Source organism: Phyllobates terribilis, unplaced genomic scaffold, assembly GCF_046119375.1.
Source record: "Phyllobates terribilis strain yellow unplaced genomic scaffold, ASM4611937v1 Scaffold_2__4_contigs__length_985480577, whole genome shotgun sequence".
Classification (NCBI taxonomy): domain Eukaryota; kingdom Metazoa; phylum Chordata; class Amphibia; order Anura; family Dendrobatidae; genus Phyllobates; species Phyllobates terribilis.
Window position 1 is genome coordinate 252391733 of NW_027362762.1, and position 25462 is coordinate 252417194.

Genomic DNA, 25462 nt, shown 5'->3' on the forward strand with positions numbered 1-25462 from the left:
GCATACTGATGCATATTTTTGTATTTATGTATGAACGTATCTATCTATATACAGTATCTATCTATCTACCCATCAAGCTAGGTCTTGATAAGCAAGTATCTGAAACGTGAATTGGTAAAAGGTAAAATGTCAAAGAAAAAGTGCTTATTTGCTATTGTTGTTATTCACAAATACAGAATGGGATGAATCATAAGGTGTAAGTACACTATTATCCTACCAAAGCGTGTTTCAGGCTGCCAATCAACCAATAAATAAGAAAAATGCTCTTTTCTTGGATTAAGTGCTCTTTAGGATTGCCCAAAAGATCATCATTCCAGGCAGGATATCATTTTGTGTAAACAGGAATCCCACTGTAGAGAACAATGGCTGCCTACACACACGATATGATCTATTACAGATCATTCAGTGCTCATCTGAAGCGTGGTCTGCCTGTGTAAAACATGTGGTTGGTCAGCGGCCATTTAATGTTGCAAATCATTCAGTGTAAATGTACCCATCAATTTAACTTTTATAGTAGAAACTGTAAAACTGTCTGCATATTGGGTATAGAAATTAGAGATGAGCGTTGTTCTACTCGAACTGTTCGCCAATCTCAAATTCGAGCTGTTTTGGGCGGTGTTCGAGCCGTTCGGCGAACACGAACAATTTGAGAAAAATTCGGCTGTTCGAGGTTATGTTCGATAACTGTTCGTGCACCAAAATCATAACTGGATTTTTTCTCAGTAATGATGAAAATTAATGTTAATACGCAGTTTTAGTGTACAGCGGGGTGGGGGGAGGGGCAGGGGATGGATCTCTGCAGGAACAATGAAGATCTCCATTTTTTTTTCTCTTTCCCGCATTTACAGTGGGGAGGTGCAATCTGTCAGCCTATCAGCAGCGCACACACGGAGCGAAGTGCTTTTTTTCACACAAGCAAGGGCATGTGTCATTGGCAGTGTATGTCACATGTCCTTGCCCTATAAGACCAAGCCATTTTCCCCGTCGCCACCATTTTCTCACTGCTGCAGCTGCGTGTTAGACGGCACCGCTGTTGCTGTGTGCGCTATACCTTGTTAATTTCAAGCCAATTTTCGCACAAATATACAGATAGCTTGGGAGTAGGGAATAGTTGTGATTGCAGTCCTTTTAAGGACTAGGTTACAGCATTTCCTACGACTTTTATCAGGGAGGTCTGTGCTCTTAAATAGATCGGTTGTGGGAGTAAAGACTAATTGTAATTGCAGTCCTTTTCAGGACTAGGTTACATGAGTTCCTATCAGTTTTTGCCAGGCAGGTCTGTGCCAGTGCTGTGCAAGTTTTTTTCACAGCATTTGGCTGAATCTAGCAAAGCTAATCCTTTTTGGCCTATTGCAGAGTGTGTTAGTCAGTGGAGTAGCCGATCTGTGTTGCAAGATATACCACCTGTGTATAGAATACCAATTTTTTTACTGCACCTAGTGAAGTAAAATCTTTTGGGCATAGCATCATTCTATTAGTCCATCTATACTGACCTCCATCAGGTTGCAAATTAAAACTAATTTTTATCTGCATCTACAGTACCTCTGAAAAAATATTTGGGCTTCTAGCAGTGTGTGGGACTTGTTCTATTAGTCCATCTATACTGACCTCCATCAGGTTGCAAACTGAATATATTTTTTTCTGCATCTACCTCTGAAAAAATATTGGGCTTCTAGCTGTGTGTGGGTCTTGTTCTATTAATCCATCTATACTGACCTCCATCAGGTTGCAAACTGAATATATTTTTTTCTGCATCTACCTCTGAAAAAATATTTGGCCTTCTAGTAGTGTGTCGGACTTTCTCTATTAGTCCATCTATACTGACCTCCATCAGGTTGCAAATTAAAACTAATTTTTATCTGCATCTACAGTACCTCTGAAAAAATATTTGGGCTTCTAGCAGTGTGTGGGACTTGTTCTATTAGTCCATCTATACTGACCTCCATCAGGTTGCAAACTGAATATATTTTTTTCTGCGTCTACCTCTGAAAAAATATTGGGCTTCTAGCTGTGTGTGGGTCTTGTTCTATTAATCCATCTATACTGACCTCCATCAGGTTGCAAACTGAATATATTTTTTTCTGCATCTACCTCTGAAAAAATATTCGGCCTTCTAGTAGTGTGTCGGACTTTCTCTATTAGTCCATCTATACTGACCTCCATCAGGTTGCAAATTAAAACTAATTTTTATCTGCATCTACAGTACCTCTGAAAAAATATTTGGGCTTCTAGCAGTGTGTGGGACTTGTTCTATTAGTCCATCTATACTGACCTCCATCAGGTTGCAAACTGAATATAGTTTTTTCCGCATCTACCTCTGAAAAAATATTGGGCTTCTAGCTGTGTGTGGGTCTTGTTCTATTAATCCATCTATACTGACCTCCATCAGGTTGCAAACTGAATATATTTTTTTCTGCATCTACCTCTGAAAAAATATTTGGCCTTCTAGTAGTGTGTCGTACTTTCTCTATTAGTCCATCTATACTGACCTCCATCAGGTTGCAAACTGAATATAATTTTTTTCTGCATCTAGCTCTGAAAAAATATTTGGCCTTCTAGTAGTGTGTCGGACTTTCTCTATTAGTCCATCTATACTGACCTCCATCAGGTTGCAAATTAAAACTAATTTTTATCTGCATCTACAGTACCTCTGAAAAAATATTTGGGCTTCTAGCAGTGTGTGGGAGTTGTTCTATTAGTCCATCTATACTGACCTCCATCAGGTTGCAAACTGAATATATTTTTTTCTGCATCTACCTCTGAAAAAATATTGAGCTTCTAGCTGTGTGTGGGTCTTGTTCTATTAATCCATCTATACTGACCTCCATCAGGTTGCAAACTGAATATAATTTTTTTCTGCATCTAGCTCTGAAAAAATATTTGGCCTTCTAGTAGTGTGTCGGACTTTCTCTATTATTCCATCTATACTGACCTCCATCAGGTTGCAAATTAAAACTAATTTTTATCTGCATCTACAGTACCTCTGAAAAAATATTTGGGCCTCTAGCTGTGTGTGGGACTTGTTGTATTAGTCCATCTATACTGACCTCCATCAGGTTGCAAACTGAATATATTTTTTTCTGCATCTACCTCTGAAAAAATATTTGGCCTTCTAGTAGTGTGTCGGACATTCTCTATTAGTCCATCTATACTGACCTCCATCAGGTTGCAAATTAAAAATAATTTTTATCTGCATCTACAGTACCTCTGAAAAAATATTTGGGCTTCTAGCTGTGTGCGGGACTTGTTGTATTAGTCCATCTATACTGACCTCCATCAGGTTGCAAACTGAATATATTTTTTTCAGCATCTACCTCTGAAAAAATATTTGGCCTTCTAGTAGTGTGTCGGACTTTCTCTATTAGACCATCTATACTGACCTCCATCAGGTTGCAAATTAAAACTAATTTTTATCTGCATCTACAGTACCTCTGAAAAAATATTTTGGCTTCTAGCAGTGTGTGGGACTTGTTCTATTAGTCCATCTATACTGACCTCCATCAGGTTGCAAACTGAATATAGTTTTTTCTGCATCTACCTCTGAAAAAATATTGGGCTTCTAGCTGTGTGTGGGTCTTGTTCTATTAATCCATCTATACTGACCTCCATCAGGTTGCAAACTGAATATATTTTTTTCTGCATCTACCTCTGAAAAAATATTTGGCCTTCTAGTAGTGTGTCGGACTTTCTCTATTATTCCATCTATACTGACCTCCATCAGGTTGCAAATTAAAACTAATTTTTATCTGCATCTACAGTACCTCTGAAAAAATATTTGGGCTTCTAGCTGTGTGTGGGACTTGTTGTATTAGTCCATCTATACTGACCTCCATCAGGTTGCAAACTGAATATATTTTTTTCTGCATCTACCTCTGAAAAAATATTTGGCCTTCTAGTAGTGTGTCAGACATTCTCTATTAGTCCATCTATACTGTCCTCCATCAGGTTGCAAATTAAAACTAATTTTTATCTGCATCTACAGTACCTCTGAAAAAATATTTGGGCTTCTAGCAGTGTGTGGGACTTGTTCTATTAGTCCATCTATACTGACCTCCATCAGGTTGCAAACTGAATATAGTTTTTTCTGCATCTACCTCTGAAAAAATATTGGGCTTCTAGCTGTGTGTGGGTCTTGTTCTATTAATCCATCTATACTGACCTCCATCAGGTTGCAAACTGAATATATTTTTTTCTGCATCTACCTCTGAAAAAATATTTGGCCTTCTAGTAGTGTGTCGGACTTTCTCTATTAGTCCATCTATACTGACCTCCATCAGGTTGCAAACTGAATATAATTTTTTTCTGCATCTAGCTCTGAAAAAATATTTGGCCTTCTAGTAGTGTGTCGGACTTTCTCTATTAGTCCATCTATACTGTCCTCCATCAGGTTGCAAATTAAAACTAATTTTTATCTGCATCTACAGTACCTCTGAAAAAATATTTGGGCTTCTAGCAGTGTGTGGGACTTGTTCTATTAGTCCATCTATACTGACCTCCATCAGGTTGCAAACTGAATATATTTTTTTCTGCATCTACCTCTGAAAAAATATTGGGCTTCTAGCTGTGTGTGGGTCTTGTTCTATTAATCCATCTATACTGACCTCCATCAGGTTGCAAACTGAATATAATTTTTTTCTGCATCTAGCTCTGAAAAAATATTTGGCCTTCTAGTAGTGTGTCGGACTTTCTCTATTATTCCATCTATACTGACCTCTATCAGGTTGCAAATTAAAACTAATTTTTATCTGCATCTACAGTACCTCTGAAAAAATATTTGGGCTTCTAGCTGTGTGTGGAACTTGTTGTATTAGTCCATCTATACTGACCTCCATCAGGTTGCAAACTGAATATATTTTTTTCTGCATCTACCTCTGAAAAAATATTTGGCCTTCTAGTAGTGTGTCGGACATTCTCTATTAGTCCATCTATACTGACCTCCATCAGGTTGCAAATTAAAAATAATTTTTATCTGCATCTACAGTACCTCTAAAAAAATATTTGGGCTTCTAGCTGTGTGCGGGACTTGTTGTATTAGTCCATCTATACTGACCTCCATCAGGTTGCAAACTGAATATATTTTTTTCTGCATCTAACTCTGAAAAAATATTTGGCCTTCTAGTAGTGTGTCGGACTTTCTCTATTAGTCCATCTATACTGACCTCCATCAGGTTGCAAATTAAAACTAATTTTTATCTGCATCTACAGTACCTCTGAAAAAATATTTGGGCTTCTAGCAGTGTGTGGGACTTGTTCTATTAGTCCATCTATACTGACCTCCATCAGGTTGCAAACTGAATATATTTTTTTCTGCATCTACCTCTGAAAAAATATTGGGCTTCTAGCTGTGTGTGGGTCTTGTTCTATTAATCCATCTATACTGACCTCCATCAGGTTGCAAACTGAATATATTTTTTTCTGCATCTACCTCTGAAAAAATATTTGGCCTTCTAGTAGTGTGTCGGACTTTCTCTATTAGTCCATCTATACTGACCTCCATCAGGTTGCAAATTAAAACTAATTTTTATCTGCATCTACAGTACCTCTGAAAAAATATTTGGGCTTCTAGCAGTGTGTGGGACTTGTTCTATTAGTCCATCTATACTGACCTCCATCAGGTTGCAAACTGAATATAGTTTTTTCTGCATCTACCTCTGAAAAAATATTGGGCTTCTAGCTGTGTGTGGGTCTTGTTCTATTAATCCATCTATACTGACCTCCATCAGGTTGCAAACTGAATATATTTTTTTCTGCATCTACCTCTGAAAAAATATTTGGCCTTCTAGTAGTGTGTCGGACTTTCTCTATTAGTCCATCTATACTGACCTCCATCAGGTTGCAAATTAAAACTAATTTTTATCTGCATCTACAGTACCTCTGAAAAAATATTTGGGCTTCTAGCAGTGTGTGGGACTTGTTCTATTAGTCCATCTATACTGACCTCCATCAGGTTGCAAACTGAATATATTTTTTTCTGCATCTACCTCTGAAAAAATATTGGCCTTCTAGCTGTGTGTGGGTCTTGTTCTATTAATCCATCTATACTGACCTCCATCAGGTTGCAAACTGAATATAATTTTTTTCTGCATCTAGCTCTGAAAAAATATTTGGCCTTCTAGTAGTGTGTCGGACTTTCTCTATTAGTCCATCTATACTGACCTCCATCAGGTTGCAAATTAAAACTAATTTTTATCTGCATCTACAGTACCTCTGAAAAAATATTTGGGCTTCTAGCAGTGTGTGGGACTTGTTCTATTAGTCCATCTATACTGACCTCCATCAGGTTGCAAACTGAATATATTTTTTTCTGCATCTACCTCTGAAAAAATATTGGGCTTCTAGCTGTGTGTGGGTCTTGTTCTATTAATCCATCTATACTGACCTCCATCAGGTTGCAAACTGAATATAATTTTTTTCTGCATCTAGCTCTGAAAAAATATTTGGCCTTCTGGTAGTGTGTCGGACTTTCTCTATTAGTCCATCTATACTGACCTCCATCAGGTTGCAAATTAAAACTAATTTTTATCTGCATCTACAGTACCTCTGAAAAAATATTTGGGCTTCTAGCTGTGTGTGGGACTTGTTGTATTAGTCCATCTATACTGACCTCCATCAGGTTGCAAACTGAATATATTTTTTTCTGCATCTACCTCTGAAAAAATATTTGGCCTTCTAGTAGTGTGTCGGACTTTCTCTATTAGTCCATCTATACTGACCTCCATCAGGTTGCAAATTCAAAATAATTTTTTTCTGCATCTAACCCAGCCAATAGTTTTGGCCTAATTCCACAGTTTGGCCACTCAGCTCTGCTCGGTTACCATCCATTGTTTTTTTGTGCAAACAACTCCAGAGTTGTGAATTAGTTAACCACCAAAATGAGTGGAAAAAGGCCTGCTGCTGGTGGAAAGGGGAATAGGCGTGTTGGGAAGGGGAAAAAAGGTTGTGTCCGTGGGGTAGGTGTTAAAGCAACAGTAACATCTGCAGAAGAAAGACCATCTTCCAGCCAAACTAAAATGTCTACTTCTTTTAGCGGACAATGTGATAAGATCCCTTTCTTACGGCCACGCCAATTGCTACAAATTCCAGATGAGGCACAAAAACATCAGGTGCTTCAACGGATATCAAGTGCTCCTTTAAGTGGGCTCTCCTCCACATCAACTTCAACATCACAAATACTCCAGTCCTCAAAGGTGTCACCCAAATCGCACTTGCTTCCTCACAGCTCCCAAATCTCCAGCTGCCCGTCTGAGTATGAGGTAGAACAGATGGTTGAGTCTGCAGAGCTGTTTACTCATACTATAGCCTGGGAATCAGAGGTCGACTCCAGCGCTTCTGTGAATCCAGACGAGGAAATGATCTGCACTGATGCCCAGAATCTTTATGAGTCGGATCCAGGACCAGACGCAGAAGGTTCTGACCATAATGTAGACCCTCATTCCCAAACTGTAACTCCTGTTGGTGGAGACAATGAGGAAGACGATGATAAGACTCAAATACCTGATTGGAGCGACAACTTTAGTTTTTTGTCAGGGCAGGAACAGGTTGGCTCTGAGGACGACGGGTGTGATAACGCACAGGGTGATGATGATGAGGTCGGAGATCCCACTTACTGTCAACCCACAGTCAGCCAAGAGATGAGGTCAGCAGAGGAGGTGGAGGAAGATGCTAGTGACGACGAGGTCAGGTTGCGCCTTCCTGGACAGAGACGTAGTACTGGAAGCACGTCAACAACTGCATCCTCAAACACAACTCTGCCTCTCACCACAAGTCGTGGTGGCTCTTCAGGTCGCATGGGTGCTAAGCCTTGCATCTCCTGGGCATTTTTTCAGATCGATAAAGATGACCCAACTCGTGTTATCTGTAACATTTGTCAGCAAAAGCTAAGTAGAGGCCAAAAAATACATAGTTTGAGTACTTCATGCATGAACCGGCACATGGACATGAAGCATAAGTTGCAGTGGGAAGCTCAGTGTGCTACAATGCGGCCTAGCCGGCCGGGCCAACCACCGTCTGCCATATCTTGTGCATCCGCGGCCTCTTCATCCTCTGTGACTGGGGGGACAGCAGTCACACCAGTTTTGGGGCGCAGACCTGCCACCTCTTTACCCGCAACAGCCAGCGTGATTGGCAGGTCATCATTTTCTTTGGAGGTGGTAACACCAGCTGGTGTTGAGCGCTGTCCGACATCAATAGCACCACCTTTGGATGAAGGCAACCTAACATGTCCGCCTGCATCTTCCTCACAGACCGGCAGTTTGCCGGGGACACCCTTATCAACCCCGTCTAAGCACAATAGCCAGCCCTCGGTCCCTCAGATGTGGACAAGTAAAAGACCATTTCCTCCTAGCCATGAGAAAGCTAAGAGGTTGAATTTCACCATCTGCAAGCTCTTGGCTACAGAAATGCTGCCTTTCCGCCTGGTGGACACAGAGGATTTTCGAGACCTTATGTCCGTCGCAGTGCCCCAGTACCAGATGCCCAGTCGGCACTACTTCTCAAAGAAAGGTGTGTCTGCGCTCCACCAGCATGTCGCACACAACATCACCGCTTCTTTGAGAAACTCTGTGTGTGACAGGGTGCATTTCACCACAGACACTTGGACGAGTAGGCATGGACAGGGGCGTTACATGTCGCTGACTGGGCACTGGGTAACTATGGTGACAGCAGGACAAGGGGCTGCTGTCCAAGTCTTGCCGTCCCCACGAGTTGTGCGTCAATCCTCTTTATGTCAAAGTTCCTCCACTGCTTCTGCCTCCTCAACCTCCTCTCGGTCTTCCACCTGCACCCAAAGCCTGTCTGGTCATGCCACAAGCTTTCTAACTGCGCAGAAGGGATCCTGCACACCTCCTTACTATGCTGGCAGTAGGGCTCAACGTCATCAGGCGGTTTTTACATTGAAATGTCTGGGAAATGTGAGTCACACAGCTGAGGAGTTGTGGTCAGCTCTGGAGAACCAATTTCATGAATGGTTGTCTCCACTGGACCTGAAACCAGGGAAGGCCGTGTGCGACAATGCTGCAAACCTGGGTGCGGCCCTTCGCCGGGGCAATGTCACACACGTGCCTTGTATGGCTCACGTGTTGAACCTGGTTGTCCAGCAATTTTTAGCCCACTATCCCAGACTAGATGGCCTTCTGCAGAGGGCACGGTCGCTGTGTGCTCACTTCCGCCGTTCGCATCCCGCAGCTCAGCGACTTACATCTCTACAGAAGTCGTTGGGCCTGCCACTTCACCGGCTAAAATGCGATGTGCCTACCCGGTGGAATTCAACTCTGCACATGTTGCAGCGACTGTGGCAGCACCGACAAGCCCTGGTGCAATACGTTCTGACGTATAGCCTGGGCCAACGAGATTCAGAGGTGGGGCAAATCACGCTGGAGGAGTGGTCTCAGATCAGGGACCTATGCACCCTTCTGCACAGTTTTGAAATGGCGACGAAGATGTTTAGTGCTGACGATGCCATTATCAGCATGACTATTCCGGTGATTTACATGCTGGAGCACATGTTAAACAGAATTCGGAGTCAGGTGGTGGCACAAGAGGAGGTGGAGGAAGTAGAGGAGGAGGAGTTGTATGCGGAAGGGCTAACATCTGTAAGGTCCAGAAGGTCGGCAGCACCAAGGCGGCAGGCATGTGAGGGTGGGGGAGATGGTTTTACCAGGGCGCATGGTAGCAGCCAAACTAGTGAGGAAGGTGCAGGAGCCCAGGAAGAAGTGGAGGACGAACTGATGGAAGACTCATCAGATGAGGGAGACCTTGATCACATTTCTGTTGTGCGAGGTTGGGGGGAGAGGACAGAGGAAGGAAGCATGATTGTTACCTCGCCACCAACACAACAGGGACTTGGTGCTCCTGGATGCGCAACACACATGAGTGCCTTCTTGCTGCACTACCTGCAACATGACCCTCGAATTGTGAGAATTAGAAATAATCCTGACTACTGGGTTGCCACACTGTTAGATCCCCGGTACAAAAGTAAATTTGCAGAAATTATTCCTGCCATAGAAAGGGATGCACGCATGCAGGAGTATCAGCAGAGACTGTTGCAGAATCTTACATGTGCTTTTCCATAAAATACCAGTGGTGCACGTAGTGAATCTCACAGTTCCAACTTGCCAACCGTGGGACCGTCAAGTGTTCAGCACTCAAACCGTAACAGAACCACAGTATCTGCTGGTAACATCAATTTTGCGGAATCATTTCACCACTTTTTTAGCCCATCCTTTGCAAGGCCACAGGAGACAAGAAGTCTGACACATAGCCAACGCCTAGAGACGTTGGTACAGGAGTATCTCCAAGTAAACATTGAAGCCACGACTGTGTCACTGGACCCTTGCTCTTTTTGGGCTTCCAATCTGGATAAATGGCCGGAGCTAGCCACTTACGCCTTGGAGATCTTGTCATGCCCCGCAGCCAGCGTTCTGTCTGAACATGTGTTCAGCACTGCTGGTGGTGTGCTGACAGATAAGCGCACGCGGCTCTCCACTGATAATGTAGACAGACTCACGTTCATAAAGATGAACAAATCATGGATCCGAAACGACTTTTCTACCCCTGTGTCATCCTGGGGAGAGTAAAAGCTTGATGATTGGTTAAAATCACCCTACCAAACGTTTTAAGCTTTCAAATTACTAATCATGTTTATCTGTATCTTGACTGGAAAATAATTTGGGCTTTGTAGCAGTGTGCAGCACTGATCCTATTAGGCCATCTATAATAAGCTCCACCAGATTTAAAATTAAAAATAATTTTTAGCTGCATCTAGCCCGGAAAATAATTTTGGGGCTCCGAGATGCGCAAGACACATAAGTGCCTTCTTGCTGCACTACCTGCAGCATGACCCTCATATTGTCAGAATTCGAAGTAATCATGACTACTGGGTTGCCACACTCTTAGATCCCGCAAACTTTTCGATCAACCTTTTCATTTTAATAAAGACCAAAAAAATGGTCATTTTTGAAATTATAAGCATTAGCAGGTTGTTAGAAACTGAAATCAAACAGTTTTCAACTCAAAACTTTATTCTAGGTGATGTTACATTTTCACATAGGACCCCTTGTTCGAAAGGAGCTTCTGAACTCTCTCGTCCATTGAATTTGTCAGGTTTTGGATGGTTTCTGCTTCAATTGTTTTGCATGAGGACAGAATACCCTCCCAGAGCTGTTGCTTAGATGTGAACTGCCTCCCACCATCATAGACACTCCTTTTAATGATGCTCCAAAGGTTCTGAATGGGGTAGAGGTCAGGGGAGCATGGGGGTCACACCATAAGTTTGTCCCCTTTCATGCCCATATCAGCCAGAGATGCAGATGTTTTATGTGCAGCATGAGATGGTGCATTATCATGCAGAAAAATGATCTTGCTGTGAAATACACGGTTCTTCTTCTTGAACCATGGCAGGAAGTGCTGTTTGAGATACATTATGGAGTTCATCTTTAGCGCCTTCAGGGATCCTAAAGGGGCCGACAATCTCTCTCCCCATGATTCCAGCCCAAAACATTACTCCACCTCCTCCTTGTTGGCGCTGTAGCCGTGTTTGCGTGGGGTGTCCATCAACCAGCTATCCTCCACTCCATCCATCTGGACCATCGAGCGCTGCACGGCACTCATCCGTGAACAAAACAGTTTTGAAATCAGTCTTCATGTAATGTTTGGCCCACTGGAGCCGTTTCTGCTTGTGTGAAGTGGATAGAGGAGGTCGACAGGATGGCGTATGCACAGCTGCAAACCTCTGAAGGACCCTGCATCTTGTTGTTCGGGGGACGTTGGAGGCACAAGCAGCTTCAAAAACTTGTCTGCTGCTATGACAAGGCTTTTTTGCCGCTGCTCTTTCAACCTGACGTAATTGCCTGTAGGAAAGAGTCCTCAATTTGCCCTTATCAGCACGCACACGTGTGTACTGTGAATCAGCTACATACTTCTTGATTGCCAAGACACTTCATCCTGATCATCGCACAATGTTAATGTTGATTGTAGTCATGCCTTGACCTAAACACTCCACAATTTGTTGCTTCTCAGCAGCCGACACATCCTTTTTCTTTCCCATTTTGGCAGAAAATGTAGGCTGCTTAATAATGTGAGAGAGCCTTCTTAAGTAGTCTTGCCTTTCATTGGACACACCTGCCAAACTAATTAGCACAGGTGTCTGCAATTGCTTACAGTGATATAAAGAGCCCTGACACACATCACCATCAATGAGTTTAACTGACAAACAAACAAATTCTTCCCTTATCACTCCTAAACACTTTTTGCATAATAATTTGGAACGCGGTGTACATGTGCTTTTCCACAAAACACCAGCGGTTCACGTAGTGAATCTTACAGTTCTAACTTGCCAACCGTGGTCTGTATGGAATTGTTCAATAAAGGGCCCAAAATTAAGATAACATAGATGGGAGAGGTCTCTATGAATAGGAATTCCTAAGTATTTGATACCCTGTGAGGGCCAGGCAAAGGGAAAGTTGGACTGGATGGAATCCTATATGGATTTGGGGAGGGAGACATCGAGGGCCTCAGACTTCGCTGCATTGATTTTAAAATTTTACCATGTAACAAAGTGATCTATTTCAGCCATAACAGCATGGATGGATATATGTGATTGAGTGATATATACTAGGACATCATCAGCAAATAGAGAGCACTTGTACTCGGTGCCTCCCACCTCAATCCACCTAATATTGGGGTTATGGCGAATTGATGAGAGCAGGTGCTCCATCACTAGGATGTATAAGAGAGGGGACAGAGGACATCCCTGCCTTGTCCCATTGGTGATTGTGAAAGGTGATGAAAATGTTCTGACGCACCCCCTGGGCCTTGGGACACCCGGAGCCGGACCCTTTTTGTTGGATGCTGGTGGTTGTAGTCTTCGTGGCGGCGACCCGGTTCCGTGGCTCAGGGCGGTCAAACCAGTGGCGGAACTATTTATGTGGTTTTGATGTTTAAATGTCCGACTACGCCACCCGTGGATTGCGGTCAGAGTGAACCGCCGCTACAGGGCAGACCGCTGAGGCTGGTGTTGTGGGTGCAGCAGAGCGTAGCATAACTCCCCACGGGAGGAGTGTAGCCTCAGGGCAGTGTATGCGGAGGATGGGGGTGATGGTGCAGGGCAGCAGCAGTAACGACACGGAGTCAGTGATGCAGTCCAGGGCCTTTACTCACAGTTATTATTATCCAGACCACGTCTGCAGGTAACGGCTGCCCACGTCGTACTGTGCTCACCAGGTGAGGGGCTCAGACAACTCCCAGATAACTTTGGAGCACTTCACAGGACCCCCTTTGTGTGTCCTTTGTCTGGCCTTTCTTACCAACACTTCTGTCCGGCTGCCTCGGGCCTCCTCTTGGTAAACTTGGCGCCAGTTTCCCTGACCCTATGTGGTGCCTTCCTAGCGGGTGTAGCGAGGGGCTGCGCCACATAAAATGTCAGAGCCTCCGGTTTCTAGCTGAGGGTCGTTTCCTGCCTCCACTAGTTCGGGGACCGGTCTCCCCCTTTGGCCTGACCCCTCCACGCAGGTGGATTCGGGCGTGCGGTGGCGACTCGCCCGTCCGCACCCCTGGGATCCCTTCATTCCTCGTTCCTGGAGCCTTCTCCGCTCCTCTTCCTTCCTTCTCCCTCTTCCAGGCCTGGGCCTCTGTTACTAGGCCCGCCTCTGGAGCAGAGCTCATGCAGAGCCCCTGCTCCCTGCCACTTCTGCTCAGACTTCTCTGCACTGAACTAAGATGGTGCCCACCTTTTATACTCCCTTATCAATGCACCCAGGAACTGCTTCCTCCCTGCTCCTGCACTACAGGGTTCCCCTTCCTCAGTGTTCCCTCCCCCCACTCCAGCCAGGGACAGGGACTGTCGTGCCCATCTCAGGGGCATATTGGTCGCCCTGCCCCACGGCAATGTGGTGTAATGCATGCAGGTGTCGGGTCCTGATCCACACTCCATCCTTACCTGAGAGTGAGATATCACACCTCTGGGTGAGGTGCAATACGTCTGTAGCAACCGAGCCCTCAGGGTGCTACAGTTCCATTTATCTTCAGCCTAGGTGACGTATTGCGATACAGGGCCGTGATTTTGGCTATAAAAGGGTCCCCTAGACCCCTACCCCAAGCTTTTTAAGGGAATCATATATGGCGTGCCAGGAGACTCTATGGAATGCTTTCTCAGCATCCAACGAGAGTATCTAATTACAAATTTTTAACTGCATCTAACCCAGGAAATACTTTGTGCCTAGTAGCAGTGTCTGCTAGTCAGCGGATTATCCCGGCTGTTAAGCAAGCTACACCACCTGTAGTTTAGACACTTAATTTTTTCAAAGGAAATTCTTCGGGACCATGGGATACTCAGTGAAGAGCATCAGGAGGCACCCCAAGGCATAGGGGCTGGGACTGGCAGTAGGATGCCTTGCGGTGGACAGCCGAGCTCGATCCTTATAAAAGCTTTTTAACTGCAGCAGCTTTAGTGGACGCTACTGGAGCTGGAATTACGCGGCTGCTGGCATGAGACTTGCCCTCCAATAGATCCTTGTAAATGGATTTAAAGTGTATTCATTCAAATTAGAGAGACAATTTAAATTAAAAAGCTTAGAGCTGCCTCCACCACAGGGGGGCTCGCTCGACCCACCAGCGGACAGGCACCAGTATTGGGAGAGGGAGGCTGGCCATCAGGGTTCACCACGGCTCTGGCACAAACCCGGCGACACGGAGGTGGCACGGGCAGGAGCGGACTGGCCGTGTCGGCTTCTCACTTTTTGGATTTTAGAAGGGCATGACATGCCTATATCTGTGTCTCCCCCTCCTTTTACTCCTCCACCTCTTTTATTTTCGCATGACTATATGTACTTGTCACTTTTCCATGTGTTAGTTGTGTCTTCTGAGCAGTTTGTCAGCTTTTGGACACCTTTGAAGGTGTTTTCTATGTGTTTCTATGTGTTTTTGTTTGCCTGCCATTGGTTTTAACGGTGTTCGAAGGTGTTAGACGAACAGTTCGACGAACAGTTCGGCGAACACACGGGTGTTCGACGAACCGAACTCGAACACTACGGGGGTGGCTCAACACTAATAGAAATATGGACATTAGAACAATAAACAGAATTATTTGGCTACAAATTAGTATTAGTACAATACAAAAGTTTAAAGAATTTCTAACACCAATCTATTATTATTATTATTATTTAATTATAAAAGTAGGCATACACAGACTGGTGATTTTATTAAATTTAAGTCAGTATCAAAACTACTCATAAGTGCTCCTACTGCCTCGGAAAGGACTTGACTTTCTACCAAAGTCATGCCCAAATATTCGAGTTCTGATATCCTGGCATGCAGAGTGGGATCTTACAGCCCTCTCCAACCATTTGCGCAGGAAAAGAGCAAATTCTCGCTCTTTGTTTATACTGTGCTAAGCTGTTACCGAATAATAATCACTGTAATAATGATACCGTTCAGTTACAGCTTAGTAAAGTATGTGGCAGCACTGGATTAGAGCAAAGCGCAAGATCTTTCAATTTCTCATTCTTTCAGTGTGAGAATGGCCACAGAGGGTCACGGGATCACACTTTGCATCCTGGGATCCCACAAACTAGAAGTTTCCGACCAACTTTGGTAGAAAGTCAGACCCTTTCAGATAGCATTAGGAGCACTTATGAGTGGCTTTTACACTTGCTTAATAATAAATATTTAATAAAATCAGTCTGGGGCTGGCTACTCTTTTAATAAATAAAAGGTTAGCCCCAGATTGGTAATAAGTACTTTTTAAAGTAGTGCACTTCCGGAACATCTTCAGATTCCAAACAAATTGCACCAAAACCCATTGCAAATTACTATATGTGTCAAAGTTGTGCAACAATTTCCCTTTAAATAGAAGTTTAAAAAGAGGAATGGTCACAATACAAAAGCTGTTGATTCAAAGTTTTAAACATATTAATAAGAAACCCAGAAAATAGCTACATTTTGGAGGAAATATATCCAATAGATTTCACCTTCTGCCATTTAGACAGTCTCATATCGGCATATGCCTCTTAAGAAATTTGCCACAAAACATTTTTTTTTAAATTTGTGCATGAAACCGCAGTTTTAATAAGCTCATGGTTTGCATTTTATTGGTGAGACCATTGCTTATTTTTCTTTGTGTTCAACTGAGATGACCATTGACACAGTTAGCAGTTGCACATTTTAAACCCAGTAGCAGGTTTACACTTATCTAGGGCTGTCAAACTAATTCAGACTTTGTACACAAGACAAACTATCTATTTTCCCTTTTTTTAAATTTATGATCTGACTACATACATATGGTAAAGGTAAAGAAGTTGTCCACTACTTTTACATTGATAGGGCATCAATGTCTGATCGGGCAAGGTCCTGCACCCGGCACCCTCGCCGACCAGTTGTTACCGTGTCGGCGGCAGCCGCTGGCTGGAAGTACTTACTTGCGGAGCTCGGCAGTCTAGCTGTAGTGGCCGCCGCGGGGTACTGCACATCCGCCTCCTATTCAATTCAATGGGAGGCGGATGTGCAGTACCCCACGGTGACCTTTACACCTAGACAGCCAAGCTCCACAAGTAAGAACTTCCATCTGGCAGCCGCCACCGCAAGCACTGATAACAGCTGATCGGCGGGGGTACCGGGTGAGGGACCCCAGCTGATCAGACATTGATGCCCTATCCTACGGATGGAGCATCAATGTTCAAGGAGTGGACAACTTCTTTAAGTAGGCTGCATGTGAGCTCAATGAAATAAATAACCTTTACATAGGAATTGGCTTTCAGTAGAGCAGTACTTGACCAATACAGAAGAGGTAAGAGAAGCATGTACAGTAATCATACAATGTTGCATATGTTTAATGCCTTTATGTTTTAGATATATTTAAAGTAACCTAAATACCCTAACAATTCTGAGTGAATATGATTTATATAAATATGAGTTCGGTGCTCGTATATGAATATTCACCTGCATCTTGGTAGAAAAACCACACAGATGTTTCATAAATGGAGAGAAGTAATTTAAATGTGCTTTCCTCTTGCAGTATTTGCTGATGGGTGATTTTTATACAGCACAGAAACCTGTTATGAGCATGTGTTTAGGGAAGGAAGTAGTTGTCTAATGCTTAGATTGTAACTGGGTCAACAAGAAAGGGAAAAAAACAATTTTTCAAGTCTCAAAAGCACTGATGGAGAATCAATTGGGAGGTGATGCTAATGAATGGGGAAGTGTTTGTACTAGGTGCTGATGAGCTGCTGCTGTCCACAGGATATAAAATGCTTATCAATTGCTCACTGGGTGTAGCGTCGGCGTTCCTGCCCTCTGCTAGGCAGGGACGCTGTTCCCCTCACCTCTCTGCTCCGAGCCCGGCGTCCTCCTCCCGCTCTGCTGGCAGCGCGCGCTCCTTCCCGGCCACTGTGCTTAGGGCGCGCGCGCGCGCGCTCCCTCCCTCTTAAAGGGGCCGCGAGCGCCGTCCTAAGGAGTCCCCGGCCAATGGCCGGAGGACTTCACCATATATAAGGCACCTCCTCCAAAATGGAGGTGCCCGAGCAATGTTGTTGCACTGTTCACTACTCTGCTTCAGCCCTCAGGTCCCGTTGCCAGTTACCTGCCTGATTCCTGCCAGAGTCCTGCCAGTTTGCTGTCTGTTTCCTGCCTGATATTCCTGCTACCTGCTTGCTAGCCTGAGGTCCGACGGTCTGCCTTCCTACTCCTGTCAGTCTGTCTATGGACCAGCTTGGCCGCTCACCTGGGAGCGCACATCTGCTACCTGCCTGCTAGCCTTCCTGGAGGCTCTGCCGTCACGGGCTGTGACTACCTGCTATTCCAGAGACTCCTGCCCGCTCACCTGGGAGCGCACATCTGCTACCTGCCTGCTAGCCTTCCTGGAGGCTCCTCCGTCACATGCTGTGACCACCTGCTATTCCAGAGACTCCTGCCCGCTCACCTGGGAGCGCTCCTCCGCTGCTTGCCTACCTGGAGGCTCCGCCGTCACGTGCTGTGACCACCTGCTATTCCAGAGACTCTTGCCCGCTCACCTGGGAGCGCTCTTCTGCTACCTGTCTGTTGGACTTCCTGGAGGCTCCGCCGTCACATGCTGTGACCACCCGATTATCCAGAGACTCTCGCCTGCTCACCTGGGAGCTCAAGTCTATCATCTGCCGCCACAGGTCGTACCAATCCTTTACCCAGAGACTGCCCCGGTCACTTGCCGTGACCTCCTGCCCGTTCATCCAGAGACTGCCCCGGTCACTTGCCGTGACCTCCTGCCCGTTCATCCAGAGACTGCCCTGGTCACTTGCCGTGACCTCCTGCCCGTTCATCCAGAGACTGCCCCGGTCACTTGCCGTGACCTCCTGCCCGTTCATCCAGAGACTGCCCCGGTCACTTGCCGTAACCTCCTGTCCGTTCATTCAGAGACTGTCCCAGTCACCTGCTGTGACTGCCTGCCCGTCTACCCTGGTCGCCACTCGCTCCCTTACAAGGACCGCCCCCTTGTATAGTAGCTCAGAGGTTCCGCCTCCCAGACCCGTTACAGTTTGCTCGGGCCATGGAACCCGGTGGCACCCAAGCTCCCTCGCTCTCGGACCTCTGTCATGAACTGTCCCGTCAGAAGTCCCAACAGGAGTCCATCCTGGGTCACCTGCGGAATGTCAATTCTCGCCTGGACACTCTGACTGCTCCACCAGCAACCACCGCCAGTGCCATGACTCGCAACCCGGCAGCTTCGCTGCCCACCAATACCATGGTATCCTACCCCGGACCCCGGCTTTCTGCACCTCCTCGCTTCGGAGGCGACTCCGCCCAGGCTCGGGGCTTCATAAATCAGTGCACCCTGCACTTTGAACTCCTGTCCCACCAGTTTAACTCTGACCGGGCCAAAATTGCCTTCATCATGTCCCATCTCACCGGGGAGGCCCTGGCCTGGCTAAATCCTCTATGGGAGAGAGGAGACCCCCTAGTGTCCGACTTGCCTGCCTTTCTCATGGCTTTCCGGAAAGTCTTCGACGAACCCGGACGGAAGACCTCATCCGCATCATCTCTGCTACGCCTCCGTCAGGGAAGTCTCACCGTGGGCCAATATGCCATACGGTTCCGTACCCTTGCCTCGGAGCTGGCCTGGGATAACGACGCTCTGGTATCCGTCTTCTGGGAGGGTCTGTCCGGCCGTATTAAAGATGAACTTGCCCATCGGGACATTCCTACCACTCTCGATGACCTAATAACTCTTGCCACCCGGATTGACCTACGGTTCCAGGAGCGTGCCAAAGAGGTCACCCGTGAGAGGAGGTTTCCACGTCTAGCTCCTACTTTTCAGAAATCCGTCTCTCCCCAGGTACACTCTCCTGAGCCTATGCAGGTCGACCAGACCAAGATGGTCAAAACCCGTCAGGACTTACGCCGTGCCGAAGGGAGCTGCTTCTACTGTGGCAGTAAGGAGCACCGGATCCGTACCTGCCCGGAGAGGTCGGGAAACGCCTGTGTCTAGGTTCGCTCAGAGAGGTCAACCTAGACAAGAATAAATCCTCTCCATCTCTGCTACTGTCAGTCTCTATTATCTGCGGGGAGAATCGTTATTTCGAACTAGCCCAACTTGACTCTGGAGCGGCCAGGAATCTTATCTCACAGTCCCTGGTAGAAAAATACCGCATTCCCACCACACCTCTGGCTGTACCATTATCTGTCGCTGCTGTGGATGGGGGCCTCTTACCACGTCCCATCCAACTCATCACCGAATCCGTAACTCTGCAGGTGGGAATGCTGCATTCTGAGAGCATCTCTTTTCATGTTCTGCCTGGACTCTCTCACGCCCTCTTACTAGGTCTACCTTGGCTCCAGAGACATGCACCCGTGCTTGACTGGCAGACCGGAGAAGTCCTTCGCTGGGGACAGGACTGTCATAAGACTTGTTTGGTTCCTGTTCATCCCGTCCGTCCTTCTCCTACCCCAACTAATCTACCTGGACTTCCGATTCCCTATTGGTCATTTGCTGATGTCTTTAATAAAAAGGAGGCAGAGACATTACCCACTCATAGACAATACGACTGTCCTATCGACCTGTTACCCGGTACTACTGCTCCCCGTGGGCGTATTTACCCATTGTCCCCTGCTGAGACCCGGTCGATGTCCGAATATATTGAGGAGAATTTGGCCAGGGGATTCATCCGGAAATCTACCTCCCCGGCGGGAGCAGGCTTCTTCTTTGTAAAAAAGAAGGACGGCTCTCTCCGTCCCTGTATAGACTATAGAGGTCTTAACCAGATCACGGTGAAGAATAAGTACCCCCTTCCGCTCATTCCAGAATTATTTGATCGCCTGAGGGGGGCTAGAGTCTTCACCAAACTGGACCTCCGTGGGGCGAACAACCTGGTCCGTATCCGTCAAGGGGATGAATGGAAGACTGCATTCAACACCCGGGACGGCCACTATGAATATCTGGTAATGCCCTTTGGTCTCTGTAACGCTCCTGCCGTCTTTCAAGAGTTGGTCAATGACATCTTCCGGGACCTTCTCTACTCCTGCGTTGTGGTGTACCTGGACGACATCTTGGTCTTCTCTCCGGATCTCCAGACTCACCGGAGGGACGTTCGTTAGGTCCTGCTCAGGCTCAGGCAGAATCACCTCTTCGCTAAATATGAGAAGTGCCTCTTTGAGCAGACCTCGCTTCCGTTTTTGGGCTACATTATTTTTCAGACCGGCCTACGAATGGATCCAGAGAAACTGTCTGCCATCGAGAAATGGCCCCGACCGGAGGGGTTGAAGGCCATTCAGCGGTTCCTGGGCTTCGCCAACTACTACCGCCTCTTCATACCGCACTTCTCTTCCCGGACTGCCCCAATTTCCGCGCTCACCCGTAAGGGTACTAATCCCAAAGAGTGGCCGCCCGAAGCAGAGGAGGCCTTTCTTTCCTTAAAACAGGCCTTCTCTTCCGCCCCGGTGCTGCATCGTCCGGACGGCAACAAGCAGTTCTTCCTGGAGGTTGACGCCTCCTCCTCTGGAGCCGGAGCGGTACTTACTCAAAAATCTTCTTCCGGGAGGATGGTAACTTGCGGCTTCTTCTCCAAACTCTTCTCCTCTTCTGAGCGCAATTATTCCATAGGAGACCGAGAGTTATTGGCCATCAAGCTGGCATTGGAGGAGTGGCATTACCTACTCGAGGGGGCTCTTCATCCGGTAATAATTTACACTGACCACAAGAACTTGGCTTATCTCCAGCATGCCCAGAGACTTAATCCGCGCCAAGCCCGATGGTCCTTGTTTTTTGCTCGCTTTGATTTTGTTCTACATTTTCGCCCGGCTGACAAGAACATCAAAGCAGACGCCTTGTCCCGATCCTTTCTGGTTTCTGATCTCGAGGAAGAACCTAAACATATCATCGATCCCGCCAGAGTAATGCAGGTGGCTCCCGTGAGTCTAAATCGTCTCCCTCCCGGTAAGACGTTCGTATCGGTACCTGATCGGGAGAAGATCCTACACTGGGGTCATTCATCTAAACTAGCTGGCCACGCCGGTCAGAAAAAGACCCTCCAGCTTATTTCCCGGCACTACTGGTGGCCTAACCTGCGCAAGGATGTAATAGACTTTGTTTCTGCCTGTGTGTCCTGTGCCCGCAACAAAGTTCCGAGACACCTGCCAGCCGGTCGCCTTCTTCCTCTGCCGGTACCTGCTGCCCCCTGGCAGCATATAGTGATGGACTTCATAACTGATCTTCCCGTCTCTGCCGGTTGTACGGTCATTTGGGTGGTCGCTGACCGCTTTTCCAAGATGGCTCACTTCATTCCCCTACCAGGCCTCCCGTCTGCACCCGAGCTGGCTAAAGACTTTATCCGCCACATCTTCCGTCTTCATGGCCTGCCCCGTCACATCGTGTCGGATCGTGGGGTACAGTTCACTTCTCGTTTCTGGAGAGCCACTTGTAAATTGCTAGACGTCACCCTGGACTTCTCCTCCGCTTACCACCCACAGTCTAATGGTCAAGTGGAGCGGATCAATCAGATCCTGACCAGTTACCTCCGGCACTTTGTTAATGCCCACCATTCTGACTGGGTGGATCTCCTGCCATGGGCCGAATTCTCATACAACAATCACGAGAGCGAATCTTCCTCCAAATCCCCGTTTTTTGTAGTCTTCGGTCAGCATCCTCGGATCCCGTTTCCCGTCTCCACCTCGGTGGACAATCCAGCTGCGGAATCTCTTGTTAACAAATTTTCCTCCACATGGGAGAGTACCCGGTCCGCACTCCTTCTGTCATCCGAGCGTATGAAAAGACATGCTGACAAAAAACGTCTGGATGCTCCTCAATTCCGTCCAGGGGATAAGGTCTGGCTCTCGTCCAAGTATGTCCGGCTCAAGATTCCTTCCTATAAGTTAGGGCCTCGGTTCATCGGTCCTCTGGAAGTCATCAGTCAGATCAACCCGGTGGCCTATAAATTGAAACTCCCGGCCAACTTGCGGATCCCTAACTCCTTCCATGTATCTCTCCTCAAACCTGTGGCACTTAACTCTTTTTCCAAGTCTACAGGCACGCCTCCTGCTCCGGTTTCCGCTGAAAACGAATTTGAGGTGGAGAACATTCTGGCCACCAAAAGGGTAAGAGGGAAGACCTTTTTTCTAGTAGATTGGAAGGGGTTTGGTCCTGAAGAGAGAACGTGGGAGCCCCGGGAGAACATCCATGCCACTCTCATCCTTGCTAAATTTCTGTCTGGCCTAAAAAAGGGGGGGCCTAAAGGGGGGGTACTGTAGCGTCGGCGTTCCTGCCCTCTGCTAGGCAGGGACGCTGTTCCCCTCAACTCTCTGCTCCGAGCCCGGCGTCCTCCTCCCGCTCTGCTGGCAGCGCGCGCTCCTTCCCGGCCACTGTGCTTAGGGCGCGCGCGCGCGCGCTCCCTCCCTCTTAAAGGGGCCGCGCGCGCCGTCCTAAGGAGTCCCCGGCCAATGGCCGGAGGACTTCACAATATATAAGGCACCTCCTCCAAAATGGAGGTGCCCGAGCAATGTTGTTGCACTGTTCACTACTCTGCTTCAGCCCTCAGGTCCCGTTGCCAGTTACCTGCCTGATTCCTGCCAGAGTCCTGCCAGTTTGCTGTCTGTTTCCTGCCTGATATTCCTGCTACCTGCTTGCTAGCCTGAGGTCCGATGGTCTGCCTTCCTACTCCTGTCAGTCTGTCTATGGACCAGCTTAGCCGCTCACCTGGGAGCGCACATCTGCTACCTGCCTGCTAGCCTTCCTGGAGGCTCTGCCGTCACGTGCTGTGACCACCTGCTATTCCAGAGACTCCTGCCCGCTCACCTGGGAGCGCACATCTGCTACCTGCCTGCTAGCCTTCCTGGAGGCTCCTCCGTCACGTGCTGTGACCACCTGCTATTCCAGAGACTCCTGCCCGCTCACCTGGGAGCGCTCCTCCGCTGCTTGCCTACCTGGAGGCTCCACCGTCACGTGCTGTGACCACCTGCTATTCCAGAGACTCTTGCCCGCTCACCTGAGAGCGCTCTTCTGCTACCTGTCTGTTGGACTTCCTGGAGGCTCCGCCGTCACATGCTGTGACCACCCGATTATCCAGAGACTCTCGCCTGCTCACCTGGGAGCTCACGTCTATCATCTGCCACCACAGGTCGTACCAATCCTTTACCCAGAGACTGCCCCGGTCACTTGCCGTGACCTCCTGCCCGTTCATCCAGAGACTGCCCCGGTCACTTGCCGTGACCTCCTGCCCGTTCATCCAGAGACTGCCCCGGTCACTTGCCGTGACCTCCTGCCCGTTCATCCAGAGACTGCCCCGGTCACTTGCCGTGACCTCCTGCCCGTTCATCCAGAGACTGCCCCGGTCACTTGCCGTGACCTCCTGCCCGTTCATCCAGAGACTGCCCCGGTCACTTGCCGTGACCTCCTGTCCGTTCATTCAGAGACTGTCCCAGTCACCTGCTGTGACTGCCTGCCCGTCTACCCTGGTCGCCACCCGCTCCCTTACAAGGACCGCCCCCTTGTATAGTAGCTCAGAGGTTCCGCCTCCCAGACCCTTTACACTGGGCCACATATTTGTTCAGTTCTTTTCGAGACTTCACATAGCGCGGATAGTGGATTAATCACTGTCTTGTATCTGTAAAATGATCTATCTCATTTCCATATACATTATATTTATTTTGTATATATCAAAAATGTGAATGTGTTGTAATACTGCTGTTGTTGTCTCAGGGTCCAAGATACAATCCAACTCATTGTTTTCATTAGTTTGTTAAATGACTTTATTCCTATAATATTAACCTGCTCGAAATATCTGTAAGTAAATAATAAAGTAGAAAGCTTGACTGGGAAGAGGTTGTGGTTTGGTGGAAGGAGGAAATTTATACAGGAAAGATCATGGTTTAGGATGTAGAAACAAAATGATAGCGCAAAAAATGAAATTTCAGTTTGTCTAGTCTAAGTTTACATGTCACAGTATTAGTAAAACTGTCCCCTATTCTCCTCTAGAAGGTATCATTTTAGGGAAGAATCGCTCTGTTACATCACTTGTGATGGACCATGCCATGATTTATTTTTCTCAGTATCATACACTCCTCCACAATGAAATTACAACGCCAAGAATTAAGCGTCGAGAACTTATGGCAATTAAAGGATTGATAGGATATGTAAATGGTAAGCAAATGATAAAATATGACAACATTTTTTAAATATCTCAATTTATTTTAGCATTGATTATGAGCGCCACTTGCAGAAACACAAACATGGTGAACAATGCATTGACATTCTATCAATGAGGCTATGAATCATTGTCTGAGGAATGCACTACCACACTGAATATCATCAAGATCCACTGCTGCCAGCTCCCTTTGCAAATGCCGACCAATTACATCCTAGATGTCCTCAATGGGTGACAAGTCCGTAGACGCTAAAGGTAGCACGATTTGGCTACAAAGTAGCATGTTTATACCACACAGGCTAGTCACAGTAGCACCACAAGCAGCATGAAGCCTGTTGTGTTGTAAAATGGAAAAACACTTGAGAGGAAGAGAGAGATATCCTGCACAGCTGCATGGTATTTTGAGGAAGCCTAAGGAGTCTGTTACTAGTACAATCCACTAAATGTGTAAAATAGTGACCAATGATTTTAGGAAATTTGCACAAATTGAATCTTGTTGGAATTTACAAGGACCTTTAATTCACACCCCCATTATATAACCTCACAAACTTTTGAATAAACATAACAATGGAAAATGCTTATCTGTGGACATTGCCTTTCTGACCTGATCCTTCAGTAAGTAAGATATTAAATTGAATTAATTTGAATAAATCCAGTAGTTCATATATTTGAGCACTAACAAAGGAAAGTTAGCAAATATTAAAAATATAATTTTAAGAAATTAGAATTTTTGTTATTTAACACTAATTTTGGGGCCTAGTTTCATCACAATGAAAAGTTTTAATGCTTAGTAATATTACCAGCATGTCAAAAGTTTTCCTTACTATCTAAACTAAAAGTTGTAAGTATGACAATCAGGCATTTAA